The sequence below is a fragment of the Anser anser genome, assembly GCF_964211835.1.
Source record: "Anser anser genome assembly, chromosome: Z".
Lineage (NCBI taxonomy): Eukaryota > Metazoa > Chordata > Aves > Anseriformes > Anatidae > Anser > Anser anser.
The window spans coordinates 28,233,651-28,244,814 of record NC_139723.1 but is presented as its reverse complement, the minus strand read 5'-3'; the positions used below and the strand labels follow the sequence as shown (position 1 = coordinate 28,244,814).

The 11,164-nt window shown below is 38.2% G+C and overlaps 1 long non-coding RNA gene across 1 annotated transcript; it reads right to left on the bottom strand.

Annotated features, from left to right (window-relative positions):
- Nucleotides 1-265: 265 nt before the first annotated feature.
- On the bottom strand, nucleotides 266-10,847 carry LOC310890309. The gene is made up of 3 exons (XR_014577170.1): nucleotides 8,150-10,847; nucleotides 3,786-7,829; nucleotides 266-330 (listed from the first exon to the last, which is right to left on the bottom strand). It is a non-coding gene; the product is annotated as an uncharacterized lncRNA (long non-coding RNA).
- Nucleotides 10,848-11,164: the final 317 nt, after the last annotated feature.

The following is an 11,164-nucleotide window of genomic DNA, read 5'->3' as shown; positions in this document are numbered from 1 at the left end:
GAATGACTTGAGAAAAAATATTTTTAAAGGGAAATTCAATGGGATTTAGTATCACTACATGGGATTTTAGACTGTGGGATATAGGCTCCCTTGAAATTCAAGCCTTGTGATTTGTAAAATCATATTTTATTAAATGTTCAGAGTTGTGAATCTAAAATAAGTTGTCATTGCTTCCTTTCAGTGTTATTGGTATAATCAACTTGCTGTGTTTGAAGGAAGTAAGGGATTAGCTATTTCTTCTTTAATGCATTCCTGAATCGTCTGACATACTTTGATTGAACACACATGATATTTCCTTTACCTTTCACGGATTTTTACTCAGACCATTGCCTGTTAGAATGGAATAAGAGATGAGTATAACTATCTCATAAAAACAGTGTTATTTTTTCAAGAGCATTAATTACTGTATATATAATTTAAAATGTTTAAAATTAATTGTGATGGATAGGAGAAAATTAAAAATGGATTCAGAATACAGAGACTTTCTTGTATGTAATTTGTGAAGGAGGAGAGCAGGAGAAAAGATTGTTTGCTGTCTTACAATGATTAGATAAAAAGCAAGAATAATTACCAGCTCAGTGGGTAGGCTGGTACAAAGGAAGAAACACTCATCAAGCAGTTGTTTTTTCAGCTTCAGCAGATTGTGCACATAAACATACACACACACACCCTGGTGGGTTTAGCTATCCTGTAAAATCTGATGAATTATCTTCGTGGCACATTTTGATGAATATTGTTTCATATGATTGGTTGACGCTACTTCAGTTTTTAAATTGTCTCAGACTTTACTAGTAGCTGCCACTCAAATTAAGGTTAACAAGGTAGGTACAGAAAAGACAAGTGTATTTTCCCAAGTCTTTCCAAATCAAGCTTGTTACCAGCATGAAATACAATGATGACTCTATGAATAATTCTTAATAATCTCGAGTATAAAATGCAGACCAATCTGGAGAAACTGCAGTGACATAAGCTTCTGTTTCTCCATTTGGTATTCTGGAGTTTGTTCACGTAAGTTATTACTTCTTTTATCAACTATTTATTCAAGTAAATTTCAAAGCAGACCTAGGAGTTCTGCAAATATGGTATAGAGTAAACACATTAATATTAAACACGATGTTATTTTATCAGAAATTCCTTGATGTACCTAATATTCTTTGTCAAAATGCTCTGAAGGGTATTGCATACATTGCTCACCAGGAGAGGACATTTGGAAAAACAGGTTACAGAAATCCTGACTTGGTATCCAAGACAGCAATGACCAGAACAACACAAAAGACCAAATTATATATTTGAATATAACAATGTAATTACACAGAAGAAATGCTGAATTAAACTGTCACCATGGAGGAAATAAAGAAGCCAGCATTGAATGCAACCCCCTGCTCTAAAAAAAAAAAAAAAAAAAAATTCTTCAGCAGCCAGTAGTAACACAAATACAGAATTAGGCTTTTCAAATAAAATAGTTCAATGGCTACAGCCCAGCTCAATAATGCATGTTTACTAGGAGTAAAATTCTCCCATGAGGGTTGCACAGATTCTTGAGTCTGAATCCAATAAAACACTAAGATCTCTTTCTCCTGTGGCTTTTGAGATTTCAAATGGCTACAATTCTTGTTTGTGTGGTGGACATCATTACATGTAAGAAGAAGACATGACATTAACAGAAAGTAACACTGGAAATATACCAGCAAAGACTGGAGATGAGGAGTGGGATTTTAAAAGTGTCCATCTTCCACTCATTTCGTCCTAGCAATAGGCATTGGGACTGTAGATTCAAGGGTTAGTGTCAGGAGAGCAGAAACACTGAAATTCAAGGTTAACATCACCTTGGTATCAAAGCAGGCTTTAACGTTTTTTGTCCCATGTTTTCTGTTCTCTGTCACTTAAATCAATGCTTTATTCTCTTTAAACAAGAATAATGTGTAATATAAGCCAAAAACTGCACATACCCTTTCATTCCTTTTTTTTTTTTCCTAGCTCCATAAAAACTTTCACGTCCTGTAATGGCTTAAGGAACAAAACTATTTGCCCACTAAACTGTATGGTGTAATTTAGTTAATAGACTGACCACGCTTCTTTAAATGAAAGATCAAAATTTTGTACCTAATCCCTTTCTCATTGGTACCAATTTTAAACCAATCCTGTGTGTATTGTATGACATTTTTCTGCTATATCAGTTTGTTTTTCTCAGGGAGGCACAGCCCATGCTTGAATTTAAATAAATCTTTGAAGTTAGAAACACTCAGACCCAGAATTTGTTACAGGGAAATGCCCATCAGCTGAATGATTTCCAGATATTTCTTTGTTTAAAAATAAACCCATCTCTCATCCATAGCTAGCATTATGGTAGGGAGAAGAGATGAATGTGAAGCATAAGACAATAATCCTTGAGCAGATGAGGAAAGCAAAAGATTTTCCCAAAACAGAAGTATAATCTGTCTTCTATCGACTCACATAATCTATGCAAATTTGCACTGTTCAGCAAACCAGTAAGTGTGGTCACACTAAAGATGGATGTTCCATGCAGGGAAAGGCAATGCTTATCCAGATGCTGCAAAGCTATCTTAATCTGTGGCTCCTTTAGACCAAGAACAAGGCAGATTGCCCACAACCACAGCTAGTAGTTCAAATGTCAAACTTCTGTCTTAAATGTATTACAGAGGCAGCAATAGCTGACAGGCAATCCAAGTGTAGAGGATAAGTGGATAATGGAAATTCCAGGAGAGATCCTTTACAACAATTGAGGAATGCCAAAGGTGAAAAGAAAAGCTAAAGTCACTTGGGTGAGAATGTTTGTGAATACTGCTGTGACAATGCTGTTTACAGCATTGCAAATTCAGTATTATAAAATAGTGCAAATTCAGTATTGTTTCTGTCATCTTCCTGTTCCCCTGCCAGCCTTGAAATTCACAATTCTCTTCCATTTTTGTCTACATTACTGGAAATGCACACTACAGCAACAACATCAAGTGAACATATGATCCACTCAGCAAAAAATAAGAAAAGTAGCCATGGATTCTCAGATGCTGTCTCATGTCCAAATGCATTGAAATTCTACTGCTTGCCAAGGTAATACAGAAAGCTGTAAGACCATTTTATTTATGCTGGTCCTGCATGAACACAGTCCTTCAAGAGTCAGCGCCAGTGCCTGTTGGGCTTACTGGGCCAGGTGGCAGAACACAACTCTTCAAATAGCTCTAACTTGTGCTCTGTTTTGTGACACATTTGGATACAGTAATGCCAATGGAAAGATCTGACCTCACATTGCTTCTGCAAGGTCATTCCCATTTGTACAACTCACCTTTGAGGGAACAAGTGAAGATTTATTTGCTTTTCCTTTTTATCTATGAAGCTGGACGGGAGAGCCGAGAAAATTTTTAGAGAAGTCCTGTTGTGAAGCACAGGGGTAGGACAGAACAGCTCAGCTAGACAGCATCATTTTTAAAATGAATTCCCTTGTTTAATGTAAGTTTTAACCATTATCACACTGACAGCTGGGGTGCTGAATAAGCCTGTTCATGATATGAATTTGCATTTGCATGTGTACGTGCTTATGTGTAATTTACATAGGTTTTTTTGAGATACATCACAATTTGCATCACTTTTTCTAAAGTGCTTGCAACATACCAGATGGAATAATTGTGTTACTTGTCTGAAGGTTTATTTTAAAACAAGATCTAGTACAGTGTTTTATTTATAATGACAGAGAAAAATAAAAAGTAAGACATGAAGGATCTGTATGAAATACTATTTTATTTTACCACAGTTCTCATATGACATTTTACCTCTGTGAACAATTGTTGCTCATCTTCTCTCTGGACTGAAAAACACCTTTCTGCATATCCCAGGTTGCATTATAACAAGGTCAAATGCCCTCTATAAGCACAAAAAATAGAAATGGTCATTGAAAATGTCATGCTCCAACAATAGTCTCAGTTTCTTCAAAAGAAAACACAAGTACACCTGCAGCAAATGGCTTAAGGAGAAAAAATACTGTTTAAGAAAAATCTCTGTTTTATTAAGAGGAGTTCAGTATATCAGAGTCCACTTTAAATGAGCTTCTTGAAGAGAAACTTAACTATATGAAGATTGGCTTCAGATATCTTCCTTCAGATACCCACACTACCTCATAAAAAGACATACTGGGCACTTTTACAAAACATTACAGCAAAAGTATCCCCAGTTTTGCTTCAGAGTATACTGACCAAAAGACAGACTGGTATGATTTACACACACAAATAAAATTGCCAAAAAAATCTCCCTGCGCCACCTGATTCTCTTGCAAAGCTGTGTGAAGTTAAACAAAGTCTAAATTTCAAGTGCTATTATTATACTTCCCCCCGTATCTTCTGAAGGCCTAAAAAGTGCAAGCCCACCTACACACACCTCTTCCTGGTATGGTAAGCATAAGCTCTCTCCTCAGATGAAAAGAAACAAGCAAGGCTCTGCAGACTGTCACATAGCTAAAATGATGACAGTACTCCATGTGTTTTATAGATTCTTTGGGGGAGGTTCCACATCTTTTAAGATTTGCATAATCTGCAGGAAAAACAAGGGCAAATAATCCTTCTGAAACTATTTTGCTAGGCTATCCTAAGAAAAGGAATGGAATTACTAAAAATTGTTCTAAGAACTGCTGGAGAAGCTAACGACCTTATGAAGTATTGCATCACCCCGCTCCTTTGCCCAAATGAACTATAACTTTCGCAAACAGATTTTGACTATAAATGAATTTTATATAATTAAAATTTACAGTAGATTAGGGATGAGGTAAACTTTGTATTTGTTGTAAATTTAAACAAATTACCGCCTTACTTCTGGTACACGTAACTGTTTTCACATATGCTCCTTAAAATTTTATAGTGATTTCCTGTATAACAGTGCTGAGTCACAAGGACATCACTATTCATGGATACAAGCACTGAAAATGAGATACTCCTTTCCTGCAGCAAATAGCACATCATGCCTTTTTCATCACTTACCTCTCCTTAGTACCTACCTACAATGCACACAAAATTTATGTAAGAAAACAAATACAAAGTCCTAAAGCAAGTCCTCTTAAAAAAACACCACTAAAAGATACCATGTTCACTCTGCAGAAATGATGCCAATGGCAACAGCTGTAAAAATCTATCATTCCTCATGTCTTTGTGAAGCTGAGAATATGTATAGACCATTAGCTTGAGTGTCATGCCACTATTCCTGAATACAGCAGTATTATTCAGAGGGAATTAGCTGTAACTATACCAGTAGGAGGGTATTTGCATGATGAAAGGAGTACAGATGTTCAAAAAGACTTTTCAACGTTTTGGAAACTGAGAGTTTGTTAGACCAAATCTATAGCAAAACTGCTGCTGATGTTCTTTCTTTTAAAGGCAGTACTGCATATAGCATTAGGATACTGTGTAACACACAACAGCAACGAAATATAGGAAAAGCTTAATTTACCGCGGTATTTTACTTTAAATACTACTTTTGTAAAGCAGCTTTCCATTTTCTTGAAGGCCATTCTGTTTTGTTTTGTTTTTTTTTTCTGATTAAAATGTTCAGAAAAATAGCTTACCCTGGAACAATCTCTCTGGAAAAATTTACGTTCTCTAGGTAGATACAGTACTAGTCAGAATATTTGTTCAAGAAAACACCAGGAGACTAAACAAATTGTTTGGATGTTAGGACAGCACTCCACTGCCTTCTTGAGTTTTTCTAACTCCTACCCATTCCTCCCTTATTGACAGCAGTAATTTGTAGACTGTAAAGTATGACCTTTGGAACAGTGTCAACACTGGGCACCACAGCTGTTACCTGACCTCTGCTCCCAGTAACAAGACCAGTCAACTTTTGGAAGATAGGGACAGTACGGAAGAGCGAGATAGCTATGAAATAAACAGACTACAGTGCAGAGCCATCTGTCAGCCACTTTGGTGAAATGTTTCTCGGTTTCAATGCCCTGATTGCTTGTGATTAACATACTTTGCCTCTCTCTCAATCCATCATCTGTAAGGAGAAAACACTCTACACTGAGAGTAACAACAAAAGGTATAGACTGCAGAAAACATATAAAATGTAATTTAGTGAATAAATTATTCTAGTATAGATAGAATTAAGGCAGAAAGCAACCAGAGGCACTGACAAGGGGAAAGGGGTATGTTATACAATGCAGTCTGAAAGAAGGTGGGATGTGTTAAGTTAGCAAGATACAGATGGCAGGAAATGTAGAGAAGAAAACGATGACATTAATGGCTTGCACAGTCTGTACAGGGAAAAAAAAAAAAAGAGGAAGCAGGTTGAAAAAAAAAAGAAAGGAAGACAGAAAGATAAAAGAAAAAAGAAGTGATGCTGGGGAGGCAAGTTAAAGGTTATATCCATGAGGTAAACTGCAGAAAATCCGTATAGATTTCTGAAAGAAAGAGGTGGTTTTGAGCTGTATTCTTAAAGGACCGAGGAGTCATTTCAAGGTGATCTACTTCTATTCTTAGTCTGAGCGATAAGATTGGTTGCAGCATTCTGCAGGTAAGAAGATGAAAGAGGAGGACTTAGACAAAAAGGTAACAAAAGAGAATTAAAGGGAATGTAAAGACAAATAGGCCTGAGGATTTCAATGCTGTTGGACACTGCATCAGACCAGAAGTACATGCTGACAGTGGGAAAAGAAGCACAATTTGGCATCTTGGACACCATGGCTAAGTGAAGTCAGAGACAAGTAAAGCTGCCATATAGAGTTCTCCTTACTTCTGTAATATAACATCTATAGCATTTTCCATGATTAATTCCAAAATGAAGCCAGCAAACCAAGCAGCAATAGAAAACCAACAAATCTTGCCAGCCATCCACACTATCTGCTAATTGTGAATGTGTTCTGTAACTGCCAGAATGTGCATTAATCTGATTCTAACATTATTTAACAACCTCTCGGTTTAACAACCTATCTCTTGTTTAAAAATATATCTTAGTTTGAAACAGCATAGTATAATTAAAATTTTCCTGAAGTAATACATAGTGTTTACATTTGTATTTTACACAGTATAGGCTCGGCACTTCTGAATACTGACGTTTTCAACATGTGCTTGCTTCCTGCAAGATCAAACACTTTGGAGTATCCAGAAGTCAGTGAGAAACAGTATACACTGGCCTAAGAAAGAGTTAATGTACTACTGACATACATATTATTTCTAGCTCTCTCACACTTCTTGGTAGACTGAAGTTGTGTTTTGTTTCTTTAATGATATTTACTCAGCTAAAGAATTGTATGCAAACTTTGTTCTGAATTAAAAAAAAAAAAAAGTAACAAAAACATTTTTGAAATAAATTTCTTACCAGTCTTTCAAAAGTGCCTTTTTCCCTTCTTGGAAACACACCTGATACTTACTTTGTTTTCAGCTTCCTGGTTTACAGACTTCTCAGCATATTAACTTTTTGGCCTTTCAGACATATGTCTGTTGACCTTATGGACTGTTGCCTTTATGAGTTTTTACCATATGTCCGGATCCCACAGCAACTGCAGCAGTGGATTACCGCAAAGGCGTTAGAGATAAGAAGTGACATCATGCACCATTGTTAGGCCCTTGCTAACTCAGCAACACAAACATCCATGCATTCAGACACTTGATGGATTTCCTCTCCGTGCTGTGTTCCAGTTGTAGCTGACATGACTTACAGGACAGTCATCGAATTACCCGAACGCTGAATTCTCCAGTAGCAGTTCTAATTCTGATATGAAATGCTTCTGTTAGATACTTATGTGGTATGCTGAGAGCTGTAATCTCTATGTGTAATCCTCTTTCTGTCGTGACGTAGCATTTGAGTTGGACGTCTGATAGTGCTCCTCTCCTCTACAGACAAAAAAAAGGCAGCTAAATCACCACAGGGTCATGAAATTACTGCTGAAATATTAAGCTGTCTGTATCACAATACTGACGCTTTCCACAGAAATGGAAATGAACGTGCTATGTTTATCAAAGAGACACGCCATGGCACCCTGCTCACAGAAAGGCATGCAAGTGCCGCACACACACAGGTCTCCCCATTACCCTTCAGTACTCCTGTGTGTATGCGGTGGCCCTGAACATCATGCCCTTTGCAAGCAAAGCCCAGAAACATAACTTTCGTCCACAATGGTGTCTTTTTCCCAGCACCGTGTCAGAATCAGTACCTCCAGACACACAACAGGCGCTGGATCACGCCAAGGGAAAACCTCGCCTCCCCCGGGGCGGCCTCCCGCTGCCCCCCGCTCACAAAATGGCGCTCCCGGGCCCCGGACGCGGCGCGGGGCGGTACGGCACGGCCGGGTTTCTCCCCTCACCGCTTTCTGAAGGGCTTTCGGGACGGGCTGCCGCCGTCCTCCTCTCGTCGCGGACCGGGGGCACCAGCGGCTGTCACAGCAGCAGCCCGGCGCCACCTGGCGGGCGGCGGGGCCGGGTCTGGGTCCGGAGGAAGCGAGGGAGGGAGGCCGGGAGCACGGCTGTGGCTGCGCCCTGAGGAGAGCCTCAGGGATGGCAGCAGCCGCGGGGGCACCGGGCTGGGCTGTAACTCGCTGGTCCAGGCGCTGCCTGCAGCCCTGCTCGCAGGTCGGCGGCTCCAAGCCCTGCTAAGCCCTCCGGGTGGGATTGGGGTTCTCTGGAGATTAAGGTGTCTTTGGTTTTACCTTGGCTGAGGCTGCCTCCTTAGAGGATTAATGTAGGAGGCAGCGGGCTGATGTTCCCTCCGCACCTCTGCAACGTAAGAATTAGATTGCTATTAAATGCCTTCGTCTTTGGTGAAAACCTCACAGCTTTGTCTCATTTAGTAGCTGGATGCTTTGGAGCATCATGGTAATCCATCGGCTGTGTGAGATACTTAGCTTTATCCTTCGGTATTAGCCTTCCTTCTTGGAAATGGAAGGGGTAATGTGCCTGTGGAGGCTGTGCTGGCAACCGTGTCTGGGCTGGCTAACAGGCCCACTAGGCAGCACAGCAATTCACATCTTGATCTTCCACACACTGACAGCTGCAGCACATGGGGGCATGGTCCTCCAGGACCATAACAGGCTGCAATATGAACTGGAATCCGCAGGAGGATAGCTGACCATCATTGACAGGTTATAGGAACACGCTGCGTGCTGAATTCTTTAGAAAAAGTAATTCCATTTCAAAAATCTGCATTGAGCATATGCGTCCAGTCACAAGCAAACATTCTTCTCATGTTAGTCTGTTGTGCTGCAGGAATTCCCTTGACCTGCCTCAATACCTTTGTACGTCATGAGCTCTTCAGGACCAGGACAAACAGCTGTGTTTTTTTTTTGTTTAAGAAAGCAGAAAACACACAATAGATGATAACAGATAAGAAATATTGACATGGTGTTATCATGTGTATGTATTCTTAAGGGCTAAGGAATTGTTCCAGATCTGTACATGTTTGGAGACCAGAGATGCTTGAAAATGTTCTCTGTTTTTAAAATGTCAGTTCTTCACTGTAAAAACCTCCACAGAAATATCCCAATTCAGGATGAATAAATATATAAATAAATAAATATTAATAGATAAAGTAACTAAGGTATTTGAAATTTCAGTAATTTTGGAAAGCAATGTTTTATATTTTACTGTATAGTATTTTTTCTGTTTTCTGTTTTTTTTTTTTTTTTTTTTGATTTTGTACAATAAAAACCTTAAAAGCTGGGAATATGCATTGGTTTGCAAACCCTTCAGATTCTTCTTTCACTCTCTTTTTTTTTTTTTTCTTTTTCCGCTCCAAGTTTAATTGTGGAGATCTGCTAATATTGTGAGATAACTCCTTTTATTTTATCAGAATTTTCTTTGTAATAGTGGACTTTGTGTTTTCTACATTCACTATGGACAGAGAGCTTCTAAAATTTGCAAATTATCTACATACTACAATGTTGCAGGTTGCAGTATTGCAATATTTTCCCTGGTTTATTTTTATAAGCAATAAAACATGGGAAATTCTGTAAGCCAGCTTTCTCTGTGATTTGTTGGTTAATTTCTCTCTAAAGCCTTTTTCTGAGGGTAGATAGGGAGACTAGTACCACCACATTTATTTTCTTTTCTGATTTATGCATGGACAATTGTACTGGATCTCATTCTTTAATGTTATCTCTGGGACACACACAGGACTGACTGCTTTCTCTTCAAATCTGCCCAGTGCTGCAACTTCTTAATCAGAGCTGACCAGTAACTTTTCTATATACTTGGAGGGTGGGAAATACCTGAACTTACATGCTTATAAAGGTAGAATGGTTGCTGGTAGACTTCTCTATCTTGAAACTAAATGAGATGTTGCTGCAATGAAAACATTCTTCACTACTTAGTTTTCAGATGATATATTAAAATATTGTTACTGAGAAAATAAACACATTTTGTGGGAAAGAGTCAGGAAGCAGTAAAAAGAGATAAAGAAAGTTGAGCATAATTTTTCATGTTACAGCAATTGTTTTAAGTGAGAAAATTGTGTTTTGTATCCTTGTTAACTGGCTTAGTTTGAATAAGCAATCTGACTGGCCATGGAAGATTAAGAGCTCAATAAATAAAAAAATATTCAGGCTGTGTATGTATTCCACTTTCTTTGCCAGAAAACAAATTAGCTTTAAACATGTAATAGAATAAATAAAATTGGCTTGGCTTTTGCAGTAGGATCTGCAAGGGTTATAGAATTTACACAGAACTTTCAGATTCTGACAACGATCTCCTGAAGTTTGACACAGAAAAGATATGGCCACACTCAGGAGTTTCAGGAGGATAAGGCAGTGTCTTACAATCAATAGTACAGTAGGTTATCAACAAACATAACAAGATGGCTTGATTCATAGTCGGTCAATATGCATATCCAGTTTAATATTTTCAAGTTGTTATACACAATGACTGTATAAAAATCAATTACTTTTTTCTTCAAGATTTAGCAAAATTGCCATCTGGTTTGCTAGTTACATCAATAAAATATTACAGGTGCTGTTACTGAAACAGAATGAAGATAAGTAGCAAGATAATTCCTGTAATAGCTCCTAGACAGATTTTTGTTGGCGAAAAAAAATCAATCTCCAGCAAATGAATTATGCCATCCTATTTATTTTTTGAAAGCTTACATTCTGAGTGTTCAGACCCTGTGATAATTATGAAGTTTGTATCATTTTAAAATCAGTTGTTCTGTGAAGACAAGTACTGACGGGTCTGGTCTC